Below are 21551 nucleotides of genomic sequence, written 5' to 3'. Positions count from 1 at the left end.
TGGAAACAGTTTCTCCCTAACTTCCCTATCAAAGCCTTTCATCATTTTGAAAGCCTCATTTGAATCTTCCTTAACCCTTTCTATCTAAAGTAAACAATCCTTGCTTCTCGAGCCTTTATTTATTTGTTCACAAGATGCGACCATCACTAACAAAGCTAGTGTTAATTGCCCATCCCTAATTGCCCTTGGGATGATGGTGTTTAGCCATCTGCTGGTAACACTGCAGTCCACGTGGAGTCAGAGAATGAGTCCCAGGATTTTGATTCAGTGACAGTGAAGGAACCGTCATATAGTTCCAAGTCAGTGGCATGTAACTTGGAGGTGATGGTGATCCCATATATCTGCAACCTTTGTTCTTCTATGCGATAGAGATTGCGGGCTTTGAAGGCACTGCAGAATGAACCTTGGCAAGTTGTTGCGATGCATCTGTATAATGTGCACACTGCTGCCACTATGCACCAGTGATAGAGTGGGGTGAATGCTAAAGGTGATGGATCAGATGCCGAACAAGCAGGTTGTTTTGGCGTTAAGATTTTTGGGCGTTATTGCAGCTGTGCTCATTCAGGCAAATGGAGAGTATTCCATCAAACTCCAAGCTTGTGTCTTGCAGATGGTGGACAAGCTTTGGGGAGTCAGAATTCCCTGCCTCTGATCTGTTTTCTGGCCATAGTGTTGATTTGGCTCATCCAGTTATGGTGCTGGTCAGTGGTAGTCCCAAGATGTTGATGGTGAGGATTCATTGATGGTAAACTCAATGGATATCAAGAGGAAATGATTCTATTCTCTCTTTCTAAAAATGAACATTGCCTGGCAATTCTATGGCGTGAATGTTGCTTGCCATTTATCAGCCCAAGCCTGAATGTTGTCCAGGTCTTGCTGGACATGGGACTGCCTCAGTATCTGATGAATTGCAAAGGGCACAACATTGTATAACCATCAGCAAACATCCTCATTTCTAACCTTATGATCGTGGATAGGTCATTGATGAAGGTGGTTGGGCCTAGAACACTATCCTGAGGGATAGCTGCACTATCCTGCAACAATGTTGTGGGGTTGAAGTGATTTACATCCAGCTGCAATCATCTTCCTTTGTGTTTAATATAACTCCAGCCAGCGGAGAGTTTTCCCCTCATTCCCATTTGCTTCAGATTTAGTTGGGTTACTCAACGTCACACGTCAGTCCCTCTATCACCATCATTCAAGTCCACTCATCACTTCTGACTGAAGTTGATATTGCTTCAGCTTTGTCCTTTGCACTGTCATGCCGGGCCTCCCCAACATTGATTCTCTCCACATAACTGAAGTCCCTCATTCCTGGTACTATTCTCATAAATCTCCTCTGCACCCATTCAAAGGTTTAAAGTGTGATGTTCAGAATTGGATAATACTCCAGCTGCGATCTAAACATTGATTTTTAAAGGTTTAGCAGATAATATTCCTTTCAAATATGTTTTTGATGCAACAAGTCAGAATTCATTATCCTGTCTTGTTCAAAGGTATTAAAAACCAATCAAGTAACCAATATACCAGTTGTAGAGACACGGGGTGGGGTGCACATTAGTTGCCAATCAGCACTCAGTGAGTCAGACTGGAGACAAGAAGAAAATGTTTAGTCATTGCGCTGACATTCGAAGGCCTCGTTGAGGGAAGGATCTGCACACACAGTAACCATTAGACAGTTTGAATGTTTATTCCTCCCCAGTGCATATCTAACTACCCTGATGTGGTTGACTGGGTTTCAAAATGTGAAATTTCACACTGTTATCAGTTTTATTGAACTATGAGCGTTTAAAAAAATCAAGGATGGAATTCTCCCAATAAATTTCCAAGTGTTGAATTCGTGGAAAAACTGGAGTAATTCACGTTGGTTTTTTCAGCAGGAGTTCAGACTAGAACCTTCCGATGCAGTGTGGCAGTGAGCACCCCCACCCGCAGCGATTGCTCCCTAGGCCGCGCCCCATATCATAGAATAAAACGCATCATATCATAGAAACCCCACAGTGCAGAAGGAGGCCGTTTGGCCCATCAAGTCTGCACCGACCACAATCCCACCCAGGCCCTATCCCCATAACCCCACATATTTACCCTGCTAATCCCCCTGACACTAGGGTCAATTTAGCATAGCCAATCAACCTAACCAGCAGTGTGGGAGGAAACCAGAACACCCGAAGGAAACGCACGCAGATACGGGGAGAACGTGCAGACTCCACTCAGACAGTGCCCCAAGGCTGGAACCGAACCAGAGTCCCTGGCACTGTGAGGCAGCAGTGCTAGCCACTGTGCCACCGTGCCGCCCACCCATTTGTCCCACCCCCTTGATACTGCCCCATGCCCGATGGGCAGTGCCAAGATGCCCCCTGGGCATTGGCACATTGTCTCTTGGGCAGTGCCAGAGTGCCCATGCCCTGGGCGCAACTCAACCGCCCGACCTCCTGGGGGGCCCCGATTCCGATGGTACAATGGACAGAAGAGGAACAGCATGAAAATGACAAAGCCTCAGTCCAAGGACTGGAGGGTGAGGTTAGTTTTCCGGGTCTCAGGGCACACCTGGCAAATCCTCCAATCAGTCTAAAAATTGAGGCTGGACAGGAAATGGCCCTTAAGTGGCTAATGATCAGTTATTTAAGGGTCTCAATTAGAGCAAGGATGGGCAGCCTGAGTGGTTGAGGTGGACAGGAAGCCAATTCATCCTTTCTCTCGCTCCCCATCTAAAAACCCATTGGTGTGGGAACATGAAATTCAGGTCATTGAATAATTTGGATTTGGAACTCACTGTCTGATAAGGTGGCATACACAGATTTGATAGGAGCTTTCTAAAGGGAATTTGTTACAATCAGACGAGAGAGAGAGTGAACTAACTCCCCTCTATTCAACCTCCTCGGTTGGTCACAACAAAGGTTCAAGTGTCTTTTTCACAAGGATGTGACTTTTCCGAACCCCAAGGTATTGAACTGGTTATGCAGTGAGTTATAAGGAACTAATCAAACAAAGTTTTCTTGAGTTAAAGACAGGGCAAATTTATCAACCACTAATAGCAACTGAACTCATAGAAATCATAGAAACCCTACAGTACAGAAAGAGGCCATTTGGCCCATTGAGTCTGCACCGACCACAATCCCACCCAGGCCCTACCCCCATATCCCTACATATCTTACCCTCTAATCCCTCTAATCTACGCATCCCAGGACAATAAGGGGCAATTTTAGCATGGCCAATCAACCTAACCCGCACATCTTTGGACTGTGGGAGGAAACTGGAGCATCCGGAGGAAACTCACGCAGACACGAGGAGAATGTGCAAACTCCACACAGACAGTGACCCAAGCCGGGAATCGAACCCAGGTCCCTGGAGCTGTGAAGCAGCAGTGCTAACCACTGTGCTACCGTGCCTCCCCATCCGAGAAAAAAGTAATAAAAATGCAAATGCCCCTATTTAGATGCATCATAATGCACGTGTCTCGCAGAGAGTGGTCCTTTCACCAAGAATGAGCCCACACCTCCACACTGTATCCAAATCAGCCTCTCATCCGAGTTTACACCTGCACGTAGCTTCATGCTATCCACAATCTGGAAATCATCTCTTCAATGTCTTGATCCAGATTGACAATAAAGATGGTGAGAAGTAACACTGACCACTGTAAGACTCCACAAGTGAGCAAAACCCAACATAGAGCTAATACTGTTTGAAAGTTATATTCTGTCTGAATGCCTCTCGGCCTTTTGGCTAAGATCGCTTCTCGGCCTTTTGGCTAAGATCAAGTGTAGTATGGATAGGATGCTGCACTCGGTTGAGGTCATTAGGTTACACTGAAGCTTCATATGTTTCATATGAAGCAATTTTTAAAAGCGGCATCTCGGCCTTTTGGCTAAGATGCAAATGAGCTCAAGTCTTGGAGGAGGTGTTACTTTCCCTTCTCCAATCAGCTTGGCTCATGTAGATCAGGCCCAGGACAGGGTGGTTTGGTCGCTCGCCCTGTCTTGTCAGCCTGGATCGGAAATGTCTCAACTTGTTGAGACTCTGAATTGGATTTGATTTGATTGAATTGGAAAAGTATTTTTTTTTTTTAAATTCTGTCTGAATGCCATCAATTGTTTTACCAGCCTTACGTCTGCCAACCAATCCCACAAAAAGTTGTATTTTTCAGGGTCCCAAGTCTAATCTGAACTCAAACAAGATAATACGACAAAAGAATCATAGATTCCACTGAATCCCTACAGTGCAGAAGGAGGCCATTCGGCCCATCGAGCCTGCACCGACCACAATCAAACCCAGGCCCCATTCCCATAATCCCACATATTTACCCTGCTAATCCCCTGACACTAGGGGCAATTTAGCACAGCCAATCAACCTAACCCGCACATCATGGGTGCTCTCTTGGTAAGGAGCATTGGCAAATCACGGGGTGATTCCCCCAAAAGTGCTGAATTGGTGGAAAAACTGGTCTAGATCACGACTGTTTTTTCAATGCAACTTTAGACCTGAATCTCCCCTTTCTGTGCAATGCAGAGGTCACAATCGTGAATCTCATTAAAAACCCAGGCAGCAGGACCTATTCGCGCCGGAGCCTGACAGCTCCGGAACTCTGTGCATGCGCAGTGGTCCCGATCTGCAGTCTCCCTGTTCGTTGTCCAGCTCGATCACTGGCCAGCCCGGGACCACCGCAGTACTGCCCCTCCAGCACCCCCCACCCTGCACCCACACCCCCCACCCGGCCTGATTGCGACCCCCATGGCAATTCCTGGGCCAGCCCCGACCCCCCGCCGTCCCAGTACACCCCAATGTGAAGTCCACTCCCCCAACACAGTGGCAATCTCCCCATGCCCCTCACCCCGGCAGACCCCCCCCCTGCTGACCCCCCCCCCCGGGAGGCAGACCCACCCCCCGCAGACCACCACCTCCCCCAGCCCGCACACAATTGCTGGCCTCCCTTCAGCCCAGACCGATCCACATGCAGAGTGGCAGCAGTATCCCTCAACCCCACCAATCGCCCCTAGGCCCTGTCCACAGTAGGTCCCGCCCCCTTGGCACTGCCCGCGCCCGGTGGGTAGTGCTAAGTTGCCCCCGGGCATGGGAACTTTGCCCCTTGGGCAGTGCCAGGGTGCCCGTGCCCAGAGGGCACCACCCCCCCCACCGTCCGACCCCGGGGGGGCTCTGATTGCCCCCCTTTCATTCCGGCGGGGTCTCCCGCTAGCTCCCCGAATATGGGGAGCTACTCTAAACCCCACCGGAATGAAGTATTCCTGGCGGGGTGGGAGATGCTATCGGCCCAGCAAATTCCATGCCGGGCCTGATAATCACATTTGAACTACATTTAAAAAGTATTAAAAACAGATTTAAATTACTCACCTTTCTTCCCGCCAGTTTCCAGCACGGTCTCGACTGTGCCTGTTCTCCGGCTCTGGGAGATGCGCATGCATCAGTAACGCATGCGCGAATCCCGCGAAATGGCCGACACGCGATTCTCCCGATCGGACCTACCAGAAAATGTGTAGGTCGCAATGGGAGAATTGTCCCCCACATTTCAGTGGTCATAAATCAGCTATGCAATTATATCACTTCCTGTTGCTGACTGGATGGGGTCCCTAGAGATGACCATATGGATTCCATTAAAAAGCACATTGAGTCTTGAGGAACCTGCTAGGTAGACAAAGGTTCTATGGCCTTTTCAACAGGTGTCGCCTTTCAACTATGAGTAAACTGAGAAAGGAATAAGGACAGTTGCCTGGCAGACATGGCATCAATTACTTGCTCTGCACAGCAGCAAACATAAGATTGACGAATATAAAAGATGACCTCTGTGGTGACCTCTGTTGTTTAGACACTTTTGCTGCTGTGACCATGTCACCATTGGAATCAAAACCAGCCCTGTTCTTCTGGCTGGCTGTAACTCAGACTAAAGTACGTGGCACAGGTTAGTCAAGGGGCCCACTCATTCCAGTAGCATGGCATCATTCTACCATCATTTGTGGTTTGCAGCGAGTTGAACACTCAAGGTTCCATGCCCAATCATACAGGTTGCGTCCACTTCCAGTAAGCTGAAAAATATATCTCAACATATTTCCAAAGCATATAGGCAGGATATTATTAATACCCCAACACTTTCCCGTCTAGTCACTTACAGTGCAGAAGGAGGCCATTCATCCCATCAAGTCTGCACGATCTTTCCAACAGGGCAACTTACCCACACCCCATTCTTGGAATGCAATATTGAATGTTTGTGAACAACGGTAACTTGCATTTATATACTGTTTTTAACACAGTAAAATATCCCGAGCTGTTTCAGAAGACCAATGATCAAATAAAATTATAAAGCAGCATTAAGAGGGGTGACCCAAAGGTTTGGAAAGTGAGGTAGCTTGAAAAGGGTGTTTTAAAGGGAGAGGAAGAGGTAGAGAAATGGAGAGATTTATTCAGGGCATTCTAGCACTGAGGCCATTGCCATCTGAAAGCAGAGCCAGCAATGAAGGAGCAAAGAAGACAAGGATGTTCAAGTGGTCTGAATTGGAGGATTTTGGGGCTGGAGGAATGGCGCAGAATGGAAGGGGAGAGGCTCTGGAGAGGGTTGAAAATTAGGACGAATTTTGAAATAAGAGAAATTAAGAATTTCAGAGTGTAGATATTTAAATGTTTCAAGTAAGGGAACTCAAATGATTGATTCTAATTCAACAATTTGATTCATAAAGCTCTGCATTTATAAGCCAAATCCCCAAACCTCCAGGACTCAAGTGATTCATGTGAATTTCAAGGGCTTTTAAATGGCTCTAAAGGTAATTTGGGATGTAATGAGGTCGTGAAAGGGGGCTATATAAATGTAAGTTCTTCTTTTGTTTATTTCTTTAAATGGTGGGGCAAGAAATGTAGTTGAGTTCTCGTTTTTACCTCCAGAAGGTTTCACAGTTTGGATTCTTCAGTTGCTTGACATGCACGGGGAGATGCCTAATAAAGGAGAGCCTCAGTTGAAAAGTACACGCTTTTAAGTATAGCTTCATCTCCCTGAAGTGATTAGTGCTGCAAATGCTGTTCACATTCTTATCACAATGGCAGAGCACAGCTAGAAATCTCATTAACCTCAAATCAGTGGCCTTATGTGTCTTGTCGGCAGTAGGTTATGGGTATAATATGCGACTATTTTTTTGAAGAGAAAGATTTTCTTTTTGATGTCTTGTTATGGAACAAACAATAAATTTCTTTATCCTCTCTTGTGTGTCTTTGAGCAATGATAAGAAGCAGCTCAGCCATTCACAGAAAATATAAACATCTGAAGAAACATTTGTTTTGATTTTATGCATATGTGATCAATGAATTTGCCTCTAACGTGGATCATCGTATTTTCTTCATTATAGCTGTAATTTTACAATAGGTGAGGAATGTATCTGTGCTGCATGATCGGTGAAGGCTTCTCCTGAGTATTGATCACTATAACATTGATGACAGAACAAGGGCAAATCACTGTAAGCTAGTGAATATTTCTTAGATAAATGTCTCTCATATCTTTGCATCAACTACAAATTGCTTCATCCAAACAAGGCTGAGACCAATGCCCTCACGTGGAAAGCATCCAGTCCTACCGGGAGGTTTTTAACTAATATTTCTGCTGGAAATAGCGAGGTTGGGGGGGCGGGGACAGAGACAGAGAGAGAGAGGGAGCGCTGGAAGGCAGAAAAATAAGCAAAAATTACCAGGAATAAAAAGAGAGAAACAGGAATAGAAGTAAAATTAGCAAGTTTGCCAAACAGGCAGATTGACTTTTACATACAGAAATGCTGAGTATTATAATGAAGAACAAAGACCAAAGAAAAATACAGCGAAGGAACAGGCCCCTCAGCCTTCACAACCTGTGCCGATCATAATGCCCTAACGAAACTAAATAAAAAATCTTCTGCTCTTACTTGGTCCGTATCCCTCTATTCCCTCCTTATTCATGTACCCATCCAGATGCCTCTTAAATGTTGCTAATGTGCCTGCTTCCGCCACCTCCTCTGGCAGCACTTTCCAGGCATCCACCACTCTCTGCGTGAAAAAATTCCCCCGCACGTCTCCCTTAAACTTCCCCCCTCTCACCTTGAACCTGTGCCCCCTTGTAATTGACACTTCCTCCCTGGGAAAAAGCCTCTGACTATCCACCCTGTCTATGCCTCTCATAATTTTGTAGACCTCTATCAGGTCTCCCTTCAGCCTCCTTCTTTCCAGTGAAAACAATCCTTGTTTATTCAACCTCTCCTCATAGCCAACACCCTCGAGGCCAGGCAACATCCTGGTGAACCTTCTTTGCACTCTCTCCAAAGCTTCCATGTCCTTCTGATAGTGTGGTGACCAGAACTGTATGCAATATTCCAAATGCGGCCTAAACAAGGTTTTATATTGCTGCAACAGGGATGGCCAATTCTTGTACTCTTGTATTGATAGTTATGGAATTAGGAGCACACACTTTTATGGGGAGTTACTGTACAATAGCACAACAAAGATGTTGCTTCAGCCATAGCTCAACATCCCCAGTTGCAAAGACATTTGGGAGGAATAAAACAGGAGAAAATGAAGGGCAGGTTACATATTTCATGATATAGTGAATGTTGCAAAAGCTATTTTAGTTTGGTTGGAGTTAAGGAACATGATGCTCTATTTGGAATGTATTACAGCTTAACGGTTGAAAGGAAATTGATCTGGCCAAAATTTTCCGTTCCCATTCGCTGCCGAGATTTTCCGGTGCCGCTGAAAGTGAATGGAGTTTTGGTTGAAACACCAAATTCTCCACTCTGGCTCACAAGGGTCCCGCCACAGACCAGATCAGAGAATGCCACCCAATGGAACAGATGTGTAAGTAAGTTAGCAAAAAGGTAGGGGAAACAAATACTTTTAACTAAGTGAAGGTCAACTGCAGTTAAAGAGCATGTAAGCGGAATTGTGGAGGGATTTCTGCAATACTTTCAGAACCACCTTCTGCATCAATATGGTTCTGTGGTGAACCATAGATGGTTACCACTATGGGTACTTGTACATATGTTACTCTTGTTACTGTTGGGGTTAGGGTTGGGGTGTTCCTGTTATCATTGTTTATGTGGTACACTCCGTTCGGCTCCGCCTTCTTACAGGAGTATAAAGGTCACTGCTACTCCCTAGTAGCCCTTAGTCTGGGATAGTATTGTTAAGTAGTGTGCTCCAATCTTGTTGTGAATAAAAGCCTTTATTCCCGGGTACGTCCTAGCCTCCCGTGTGAATCAATCGCGCATCAATTTTATTCACAACAAGATTCCGAAAATTTTGTTCGAGGAAAAAATGGAGCAGATGCTGAAACCCGATCGGCTAACCTTGGATCCGCGTGCCACTGGGGCGTCGAATACTTTCGACCATTGGTTGAAGTGCTTCGAGGATTACATTGAGGCCTCGACAGCAGTCCAGTCCGACGCCGACAGATTGCGGGGTCCTCCACGCCAGGGTGAGCGACACTGTGTATGCAACAATTCGCGACTCCCAAAATTACAAAGATGCCATCGAATTACTCAAGAAGCTGTAGAACAAACAGCCGAACGAAATTCATGCTCGTCACCTATTAGCCACTCGCCGGCGAAACTACGGGACAGTACCTGCGCGAACTTCAACAGCTAGCCAGAGCCTGCAACTGCAAAGAGGTGTCGGCTACTCAATACACCAACAATCTTATTCGGGACGCGTTCGTGGCGGGAATCGGCTCATCCTATATTCGCCTGCGGCTGCTAGAGCAGGGTAACTTGGGCCTGGCTAAGACGGTAGAATTGGCCGATGCAATGGAAACAGCCTCCAGAAGTCTCTAAACCTACCCCACCGACCACGTGGGAACATCGTGGCAAGAACAGCCATTGCCTCAATTGTACTCGGCGGCTCCTCAGAACTGCGCGATAATGCTCCCAACTTCAGACCTGAGGGCTGCGGCAGCTCCTGGAGGCCCACGGTGCTATTTCTGCGGATTGGCGAAGCATCCTCGCCAGAGATGTCCGGCCAGGACGGTGTTTTGCTCCGCCTGTGGAAAGAAAGGGCACTATGCAAAAGTGTGCCGAGCTAAGACCCCTTCCAAGCCCAGCAGTGCTGCGTGTGACTCTCCAGGAACCATCTCCTCGTCTCCGGCCTCGTCGATGTCTTCAGCCACGTGCGCCGCCATTTCCTACGACGACGACGCAAGCCACGTGCGACCTGCGGGTGCCGCCGTTTTCAGCATCATCAACCATGTGCGATTCGTGGGTGCAGCCATTTTGGTCGACACTGGCCGCAGAAGACCAGCAGGGGTCCTCGTCGTTGGCTATCTCAGCTGCCTGCAGTTACACTCGGGATCCAACAGTGGCGTCAATCATCCTGGACCAGGCCAAGTCTCACAGACTCGACAAGTCCATGATGGACATAGAGGTAAACGGGCGCCTGGCGCATTGCCTGTTTGACAGCGGGAGCACGGAGAGTTTCATCCATCCGGATACAGTGAAACAGTGCGCTCTCCGTGTGCAAACTGTCAGGCAGACAATCTCCATGGCGTCGAGGTCCCGATCTGTCATCGTTCTTGGGAGCTGTGTGGTAAGCTTAACGGTGCGGGGCACAGTTTACGAGAACTTCAGGCTCCTCATGTTACCGCACCTTTGCGCTCCGGTACTCCTGGAGAGTGTGACCCTGCGGTACAATGGGCCACTCCCTCCACTTTCAGTGGGAGAACAGCAGCCTCCAAATTGTCCAGCGCGCTCCACATGCGGTCTCTCAACACTCGAAATTACCCCACCTTCCCTATTCGAAAATCTCGTGCCAGGCTGCAAGCCCATCGCAACTAAGAGCAGGCGTTACAGCGCTGAGGATCGAATCTTTATTCGATCTGAGGTTCAGCGGCTCCTCTGGGAAGGGGTCATTCAACCTAGCACTAGCCCATGGAGAGCACAAGTCATGGTGGTCAAGACTGGAGACAAGCCCCAGATGGTCATAGACTATAGTCAGACCATTAATAGGTACACGCAGCTGGACGCGTACCCTCTCCCGCGCATATCTGACATGGTCAACCAGATTGTGCAGTACCGGGTGTTCTCCACCATCGACTTGAAGTCAGCCTACCACCAGCTCCCCATCCGCCCAGAGGACCGCAAATACACGGCCTTTGAGGCGGATGGCCGTCTCTACCACTTTTTAAGAGTCCCTTTCGGCATCACTAATGGGGTCTCGGTCTTCCAGCGTGAGATGGACCGAATGGTGGACCAAAACGGGCTACCTTCCCGTACCTAGACAACGCCACTATCTGCGGCCATGACCAGCAGGAACACGACGCCATCCTCCAGAAGGTTTTACACACTGCGACTCTCCTGAACCTGACCTATAACAAGGAGAAGTGCGTATTCAGCAAGCACCGCCTAGCAATCCTCGGATACGTGGTGGAAAACGGGGTCATCGGCCCCAATCCAGACCGTATGCGTCCCCTCCTTGAACTTCCCCTACCCACTGGCATCAAAGCACTGAGAAGATGCTTAGGCTTCTTCTCGTACTATGCACAGTGGGTCTCCAATTACGCGGCCAAAGCCCGTCCGCTCATAAAATCTACCTCTTTTCCCCTGACAGCAGAGGCCTTTGAAGGGATAAAAGCCGACATCGCGAAAGCCACGATGCACACTGTCGATGAGTCCATCCCCTTTCAGGTGGAGAGTGATGCATCTGATTTTGCCCTGGCCGCCACACTTAACCAGGCGGGCAGGCCCATCGCCTTTTTCTCTCGCACCCTCCAAGGCCCTGAAATTCGGCACTCCTCTGTGGAGAAAGAGGCTCAGGCCATTGTGGAGGCCGTACGGCATTGGCGCCATTATTTGGCTGGCAAACGGTTTACCCTGCTCACGGACCAGCGGTCCGTGGCCTTCATGTTCAACAACACGTTAAGGGGAAAAATTAAGAATGATAAAATCTTGAGGTGGAGAATCGAACTCTCCACCTACAACTATGAAATCATGTACCGTCCGGGGAAGCTCAATGAGCCCTCAGATGCCCTGTCGCGTGGAACATGTGCCAGTGTGCAGGAGGACCAGTTATAGGCCCTCCACAATGATCTCTGCCATCCGGGGATCACTCGGTTTTTCCATTTTGTAAAGGCTCGGAATCTGCCCTACTCCATAGAGGATGTCAGGTCGATAACTCGAAGCTGCCAGGTATGTGCAGAGTGCAAGCCGCACTTCTACCGGCCTGACAGGGCACACCTCATTAAGGCCACTCGCCCTTTTGAACGACTGAGTGTCGACTTCAAGGGCCCCCTTCCTTCGACAGATCGGAATGTGTATTTCCTCAACATGGTTGACGAATACTCCCGATTCCCCTTTGCCATCCCCTGTTCTGACATGTCCTCTGCCACGGTCATCAAAGCCCTGCAGAGTCTTTTTACCCTGTTCGGCTATCCCAGTTATATCCACAGTGATAGGGGTTTGTCGTTTATGAGCGACAACTTGAGGCAATACCTGCTCTCTAAAGGAATTGCCTCAAGTAGGACTACGAGTTTTAACCCCAGGGGTAACGGACAGGTCGAGAGAGAAAACGCTATAGTCTGGAAGGCTGTTTTACTGGCGTTAAGGTCTAGGGGTCTTACAGTCTCCCGTTGGCAAGAGGTACTTTCTGATGCGCTCCATTCAATCCGGTCCCTCCTGTGTACGGCAACCAACGCTACCCCACGTGAGCGGATGTTTACCTTCCCTAGGAAGTCTTCCTCTGGGACCTCACTGCCGTCTTGGTTGACGTACTCAGGACCTGTCCTCCTGCGGCAGCATGTTAGGGCCCGCAAGTCCGACCCTTTGGTTGAACAGGTCCATCTCCTCCATGCCAATCCTCAATATGCCTATGTGGCATATCCTGACGGGCGAGAGGACACGGTCTCTATCAGAGATCTGGCGCCTGCAGGGGACCTGGAAACCCCCGTCACTCCCGCACCCATGGTTAGGATTCCTTTGCCCATTCTCTCCCCTCCTGACACGGCGCGGGCAGCATCGGGACCTCAACTTAATCCTCTTACTCTCGTGTACAGCGTGCCTGAGTCCAGGAGATTGTCGCCACCTCGAGGTCCACAGGCGTGTGAGGAACTGGAGGAGTCACTGGACACCACCTCGGAGAGAGGGTCGTCACCACGGTCACCAGAACCGGCACTGGAGCCAGTGCTGCGGAGGTCGCAGAGACGGTGCGGACCTCCGATACGGCTGAACTTGTGAACATATGGACAGTTCGTATTGTCTCCTTACCCCACCGGCCTTTGTTTTTTAAAGGAGGGGTCAATGTGGTGAACCATAGATGGTTACCACTATGGGTACTTGTACATATGTTACTCTTGTTACTGTTAGGGTTAGGGTTGGGGTGTTCCACCTGTTATCATTATTTATGTGGTACACTCCGTTCGGCTCCGCCTTCTTACAGGAGTATAAAGGTCACTGCTACTTCCTAGTAGCCCTTAGTCTGAGATAGTATTGTTAAGTAGTGTGCTCCAATCTTGTTGTGAATAAAAGCCTTTATTCCCGGCTACGTCCTAGCCTCCCGTGTGAATCAATCGCGCATCAGGTTCCTCCAGAGAGAATTCACTGACAAACTATAGGGGCCTAGTTCAGCTGGATCATTCCCATCCTTGTGTTCAATTACAGATAGAAAAGGAAATCTTATGGAGGATGTTGGGAACAGTGAGTGTCACTGATAAGGTTGACATGTATTGTTCGGTCCAAGTTGCCTTAAGAAGGTAGTGGAATTTCTTCTTGAACCACTGCAAGCAGTTTTGATATGAATGAATACCTTGGTAGGCCACTTCAGTGGCTGGTTAAGAGTCAACCCCTTTGGCATGCAACTAAAATCACATGTAGGTCAAACCGGATAAGGACAGCAGGTTCCCTCCACTAAAAGACATGAGCAAAGAAGTTGGGTTTTATGAATACAACAGCTTCGTGGTCATTTTTACCAATACCAATGAAATAAGTACTTTGCTTCACAAGAAGCCTGTAAGAGTGTGAAGGAGAAGATAAAAAGGGGTAGGTAAAGCAATAGATAGCATTAGATGAGGAAGTTACGTACTGGAAAAAAATGGGTGAAGCTCAAAACGGAAAGACACTTGGACTGGATCCATCATTCTAAAAGCTTCTTCACGAGACTAGTTCAGGTTTCTCAAGTATCACCATTATCTTCTGAAATGGATCAAGATCCTCAGTTAACCCTATATGTTAGACAATCATTTATAGCATTTCTCATGATGCTTTCTATTAACTTAGCCAACACAAGATTAGGTGCATTGGCCATGCTAAATTTTCCCTCCATGTACCCGAACAGATGCTAAGAGTGTGGCGACTAGGGGATTTTCACAGTAACTTAGTTTTTTAGTTAAGCTTATTTTATTAGTCACAAGTAAGTCGTCACAATTAACACTGCAATGAAGTTACTGTGAAATTCCCCTAGTCGCCACAATCTGGGTCAATGTTCGGGTCAATGCACCTAACCAGCACATCTTTCAGAATGTGGAAGGAAACCAGAGCACCCGGAGGAAACCCACGCAGACATGGGCAGAATGTGCAAACTCCACACAGACAGTGACCCAAGCCGGGAATCGAACCTGGGTCCCTGGCGCTGTCAAGCAGCAGTGCTAAGCACTGTGCTACCTGCCGCCCCGGTGTTGCAGCATTGCACTTCATTGCAGTGTGAATGTAAGCCTACTTGTGACACTAATAAATAAACTTAAATTTAAACAAGGCGTCAAATTCACTGGTCTACTTTTCAGGGTTTAAATAATGGCTTTGCATGTGCTTTTATCCAATTATCTGATACCACCCGAATTTTCAGTGAGATGTTTAAAATTGCAAGGAACCATGTGCAACCTTTGCCATCTTTTCACTATTCTAGAATAAGTGAAATATAGTTCTTCCAAGCTAACATGCAGATTTTCCTTGTGATGTGCAATCAACCCATTTGCGTTTTAGTCATTCTTGTGGTTGGAAACAAAAGTATCTGCTCAACTCTTCAATCGTGCCCTTTACATTATCCTCAAGTCATCTTGCAATGGTGCTATTTGTTCCCCAACTGACATTTGACATGAACAGATACTAAAATATTCTGTTGTTACGATAATTTTCCACTTCAGATTGATTTTAGTTTGCCTAATGCTTGTTTTGTTGGTGTTGTAATTTTTAAATCTTTTTCCATCTGAAATATTGCTCCTTCCAAAGTCTTAAAATACCTCTTTTTGAGCAGGAGTTGCCAAATTAATTCCCCGTACAACCATTGTGGTTCTCAATTGCTGCGATGATACCCATTAGTATAAAATTTTAAACAGTGCAACACAAGCCATGAAGTAATATTAAATCTGAGAAGGGCATCTGTATTTGCAAAATCATCAAAAAGATGTAAATATTAAGATTTTAGGGAGTCTAATGTTTCAAATTCTTACAAAGTGACTTTTTTTTTGTCAAACACAGATTCTTATTAGAGGCTTCCCACTTGCTTTCTCAACTGAAAAAGACAGACAGGTTGGAAAGAAAATAAGAGTATCAGATGTCTAAAAAGACAAAGGCACCATTGCAATCAGCTTACCACGCCAGTAGGGAGTTGCTACATGAGGAATTGCACTGCATTTTGACAGGATTTATCTGTGAGAAGAGATTAGGCTCATCATATGTACGGCAAACTTCAAAGGATTTTTATTTTCATTATAACTTCTTGTGTTAGCGACAGACCATTATCAGGACATTCCAAGTGTGCAGTGCTTAACATATCCATCGTCATATAAGTCAGATTTTGAAAAGAGTATGCTGCTACTTTTGTAATCTGTGAAACTGGGAGTATGGACGGCACGGTAGCAGAGTGGTTAGCATTGGTGCCTTACAGCACTAGGGACCCAAGTTCAATTCCAGCCTCGGGTGACTGTCTGTGTGGAGTTTGCACATTCTCCCCGTGTCTGTGTGGGTTTCCGCCGGGTGCTCCGGTTTCCTCCCACAGTCCAAAGATGTGCGGGTTAGGTTGATTGGCCGTGCTAAATTGACCCTACTGTCAGGCGGATTAGCAGGGTAAATATGTGGGGTTACGGGAATAGGGCCTGGATGGGATTGTGGTCGGTGCAGACTCGATGGGCCAAATGGCCTCCTTCTGCCCTGTATGGATTCTATATATTCTACTGCAAAATTTTCCCCTCAAAATTACTGGGGACCCACACCTCTTCCAGCACTAATGTTAATTTACACCCAGTGACACTTTACCAGATACATTTCGATATTGATTCTGATCAAAACATATCCACGATCATTCATGGCAAGACTGACCTCGTAGCTTGGCAGCTTTTCAATTGAAAGTGAAACAGCTGGAAAATTAGATTATTCAAACCTGATTAGAGATTTTGCAACATGAAAGTATGGGATAGTTGACTTCATTTGACTGTTACAATAATGCTAATATGACAGGGAAACCTTTATTGAAAACATTCAGCATTATAAAAGCCATCTATTGTAAACGGGGCAGAGGAGGGGGTGGTGGGAGGAACAACTGCTGAGCAGGAGCAAGATGCTAGCTGGTCACGAATGCATCAGTTCCTGGCCCAGATCTGCCAACATCTGGCCCATCATAACTTTGGAGCAGGAGTGAAACCAACCAGCCTGAAACAAATGGAAGCCAACTTGAAAATGGAAATCAGAGCCTTACACCATATGCAGGATAATGGCGCAATTTTCCAAATACTTATACCTGCACCCCTTCCTTTCCTTCTCCCCTATGTCCTCTCTGAATGGTATGTTTTGTCTATATAGCGCAAGAAACAATGCTTTTCACTGTATCCCAATACATTTGACAATAATAAATCAAGTCAAATCAGATCAGCTAGAATGTGTTTGTGCGTACTTTGTGCACAGTTGTACACTTGACATAAAATGGCCTATCCATTGGTTCTTAAAGTGAACTACTTCCTTGAGTTTCCCTTGAGTAGCTGTTGGTTAATCGAGAAACAGTGAAAAAAAATTCCCACAGAAAATCCTCCCCATCTGCTGCTGTTCCCTTTCGGCGCAACCCGTCCCGCACCCCAGATTGCCTTTAAGGGTCTATTTCCAGCTCAGTTCCACAGAAGAGTTGTCAGAATTCCCACCCCACGATCAGCTCACTGAGTGCAAGCAGCTCGAGAAGTACAGCAGTGAAACTGGTTGAGGCCTCAGGTTGGCAGCACAATTGTTCTGCTCACATCCCACTCAGATTGCACCCCCATCCAATGACTGTCCCCAAGGTGTTGGATTTCTGAAGTAATGGATGCGGAGGAAAACAATGTAAGGAAAAGCCTCAAGTGAAGTGATACGAGAGTAATAACTCAAACAACAGCTAAAGATCTGAGGACCCGGGTTCAAATCCCATCATGGCAGATGGTGGAATTTGAATTCAATAAGGAAAAAATATCTGGAATTAAGAATCTACTGATGACCACAAAACCATTGTCGATTGTCGGAAAAACCCATCTGGTTCCCTAACGTCCTTTAGGGAAGGAAATTGGCCGTCCTTACCTGGTCTGGCCGACATGTGACTCCAGAGACACTGTGGTTGACTCTCAACTGCCCTCTGAACAAGGGCAACTAGGGATGGGCAATAAATGCTGGCCAGCCAGCGATGCCCATGTCCCATGAATTAATTAAAAAAAGCAAAAACAAACAATCATCTCAGGGCCAGGGCATCACAGCAGAAGTCCTTCAAGGTCACATCCTAGGCCCAGCCATCTTCAATTTCTTCATTAAAGACCTTCCCTCCAGCATAAGGTAAGAAAGGGGAATACTCATGGATGACTGCACAGTGTTCAGTTTCAGTCACAATATCTTAGATAATGATACAGTCCATTCTTGCATGCAGCAAGACCTGGATAACGTCCAAGCTTAAGTGAATCAATGGTAAGTAACATTCATGCAACAAACATGCCAGGCAATAACTATCTCTCCTTGCCTCTCAATAGCATTACCATCACTGAATTCCCACCATTGTCATCATGGGCCACTGTTGACTTGAAGCAGCCACATAAATAGTCATACAATATCTTGACTTCGATAGGTATCAACCTTCCCTCAGCATCACCATCCTGGAGCTCCTTACTGAACAGCACTGTGGCAGTACCTTCAACACATGGGCATCAGCAGTTCAAGAGGTGGCTTATCACACTTTCTCATGAGTAATTAAATGTGGGCAATAAATGCTGTCCTTGCCAGAGATGTCTGTATTGCATGAAAGAATACATAGAATAGCATAGAATAGAATCCGTACAGGATAGAAGAAGGCCATTTGGCCCATCGAACCTGCACTGACAGCAATCCCATCCAGGCACTATTCCCGCAACCACATGCATTTACCCTGATAATTCCCCTGACACTAATGGGCAATTTAGCATGGCCAATCAATCAAACCCGCGCATCTTTGGAGTGTGGGAGGAAACCGGAGCACCCAGAGGAAACCCATGCAGACACGGGGAGAACATGCAAACTGAACACAGACAGTGACCCAAGGCCAGAATTGAACCCAGGTCCCTAGCGCTGTGAGGCCTCAGTGCTAACCGTTGTGCCATCGTGCTGCCCACATCTTTAAAACAAAAAACCTCACCTTGGTCCACCACGCAAAAGATATTCAAAACTGCTGCCAGCCATAAGCGAATCAAGGACCCATTTGTATTATATTTATTTGATCATGGGATGTGAGCATCATTGGCTAGGCCACCATTTATTGCCCTTGAGAAAGTGGTGGTGAGCTAGCTTCTTGAACTGCTGGAGTCCATAGTCCATGCGGTGTAGGTACACCCCTAGTACTCTTAGGAAGGGAGCTCCAGGGTTTTGTCCCAGCCACAGTGAAGGAAATGAGATATTGTTCCAAATCAAGATGGTGTGTGGCTTGTTGGGAAATTTGCAGGTGATGGTGCTTTCATGCGTCAGCTGCCCTTGTTGTTCTAGGTGATGGAGGATGTGCTATCGAAGGAGCCTTGATGAGTTGCTGCAGTATATCTTGCAATTGGTACATACTGCTGCCAGTGTGCGTGTCATTGGTGGAGGGAATTAATGTTTAGGTGGTGGATGGAGTGCTTTGTCCTGGATGGTGTTGAGCTTCTTTAGTGTTATTGGAACTGCACTCATCCTGGCAAGTGGAGGGTGTCCCATCACACTCCAGAGCTATGCCTTATTGATGGTGGGGAGCCAGGAGGTGATTTACTCACTGCATAATCCCTAGCCTCTGACTTGCTCTTGTAGTTACAGTATTTACATGGCTGGTCCAGTTCAGTGTCTGGTCAATGGTAACCCCCATTGACACAGCGTAAAATGATCTGTTAGATAGGTGGAGAAAATGTGCCACTCTCAAACTATGTTTACACAGGGACATGCTTTACAAGCTGAACTTTTGCAATGCCTACAAAATCTGTGTCAGGAGTAACTCACAGTCAGCACAAAAGCGGCCAAATGTGCATGATCTGTCCATGCACAATTTGCATGTCAAATTGTGTGGCTAATTAGCATCAGCTGTCAGCACAGCAATGCCTTTGTGTCAGCAGTTAGCCTAATTAGGAATGTGGAAAATCTGGTTTGTTGCTCAAATTTAAAGGGATGTGCTCACTTACAGGTAATTAGCTGTGCATTGCACCTAAACGCATTTCAGCCTTGATAAAGGTTCAAAATGTGAATGGCTGGCATAGTGGAAGTGAGCTGGATGTGAGGAGGGTTGTCCTGTTTGGTAAATCAGGAGATCTTCCTCAGAGGCCAGAGATGCACCTTACCCCTCGGGATACATCAGCCATTTTTAACCAGGGGTACATCCAGAAAGAAAAAAACTGTGAAAGCAAAATAAAGGTCTGGTCATTCAACTCATTGCTGTTTGCAGGATATTTCTGTGCTCGACAAGGCAACTGAGCTTACGACAGCCACTGAACGCCAAAACTAATTCATTCAATCCATCACTTCCAAATGTTTTGAATATGCTACTGCATGAATGCAAGTAATGATACGTCAGTGCCTTTGATGTTGCTTTAGTCACAGTGAATTTAAATAATCTGAATTATGGTGCAGATAATTTGAGATTTCATGAACATTTTGGGAATAATATTTCAAGAAGTACATTTCTACGGGAAATCAGTGAGGTACTTAACCTTCAGGTATGCTGTTGCTAATTTATTTAGTATCAAGCGAAAGATTCTTTAACATATGTTAGGAGAAGATAATGTCCGGAATCTTCTGCCCTGCGAGGAGGGAGACGGGTGGGCCTGAGGATTTGGTGGGTTGGTATCAGGCAAGTTGGGCAGCACAGTGGTTAGCCCTGCTGCCTCACAACGCCAGGGATCCGGGTTCAATTTTGGTCTTGGGCAACTGTCTGTGTGGAGTTTGCACGTTCTCCACGTGTCTGCAGAGGTTTCCTCCGGGTGCTCCGGTTTCCTCCTGCAGTCCAAAGATGTGCAGGTTAGGTGGATTGGCCATGCTAAATTGCCCTTTAGTGTCCAAAGATGAGTAGATTAGCAGGATGGGAGGGGTAAATACATGGGGTTATGGGGATAGGGCCTGGCTAAGATGCTCTTTCAGAGATTTGGTCCAGACTCGATGGACCAAATGGCCTCCTCTGTACTGTTTGATTCTATAATTATAGGACTCATAAGAACATAAGAAATAGGAGCAGGAGTAGGCCATCTAGCCCCTCAAGCCTGCCCCGCCATTCAATAAGATCATGGTTGATCTGAAGTGGATCAGTTCCACTTACCCGCCTGATCCCTATAACCCCTAATTCCCTTACCGATCAGGAATCCATCTATCTGTGATTTAAACATATTCAACGAGGTAGCCTCCACCACTTCAGTGGGCAGAGAATTCCAGAGATTCACCACCCTCTGAGAGAAGAAGTTCCTCCTCAACTCTGTCCTAAACTGACCCCCCTTTATTTTGAGGCTGTGCCCTCTAGTTCTAGTTTCCTTTCTAAGTGGAAAGAATCTCTCCACCTCTACCCTATCCAGCCCCTTCATTATCTTATAGGTCTCTATAAGATCCCCCCTCAGCCTTCTAAATTCCAACGAGTACAAACCCAATCTGCTCAGTCTCTCCTCATAATCAACACCCCTTATCTCTGGTATCAACCTGGTGAACCTTCTCTGCACTCCCTCCAAGGCCAATATATCCTTCCGCAAATAAGGGGACCAATACTGCACACAGTATTCCAGCTGCGGCCTCACCAATGCCCTGTACAGATGCAGCAAGACATCTCTGCTTTTATATTCTATCCCCCTTGCGATATAGGCCAACATCCCATTTGCATTCTTGATCACCTGTTGCACCTGCAGACTGGGTTTTTGCGTCTCATGCACAAGGACCCCCAGGTCCCTCTGCACAGCAGCATGTTGTAATTTCTTTCCATTTAGATAATAATCCAATTTGCTATTATTTCTTCCAAAGTGAATAACCTCGCATTTGTTAACGTTATACTCCATCTGCCAGATCCTCGCCCACTCACTCAGCCTGTCCAAATCTCTCTGCAGACCTTCTACGCCCTCCACACGATTCACTTTTCCACTTATCTTTGTGTCATCTGCAAACTTTGTTACTCTACACTCAGTCCCCTCCTCCAGATCGTCTATATAA

The 21551-nt window shown here is 46.7% G+C and overlaps 1 pseudogene; it reads left to right on the top strand.

Moving 5' to 3' along the window:
• The first annotated feature begins 3728 nt into the window (after window positions 1-3728).
• Window positions 3729-3932, top strand: LOC144509609 (U2 spliceosomal RNA; annotated as a pseudogene).
• Window positions 3933-21551: the final 17619 nt, after the last annotated feature.

The sequence above is a fragment of the Mustelus asterias genome, chromosome 21, assembly GCF_964213995.1.
Source record: "Mustelus asterias chromosome 21, sMusAst1.hap1.1, whole genome shotgun sequence".
Lineage (NCBI taxonomy): Eukaryota > Metazoa > Chordata > Chondrichthyes > Carcharhiniformes > Triakidae > Mustelus > Mustelus asterias.
The sequence above is the reverse complement of the archived record's forward strand: the minus strand, read 5'-3'. Positions and strand labels throughout refer to the sequence as shown.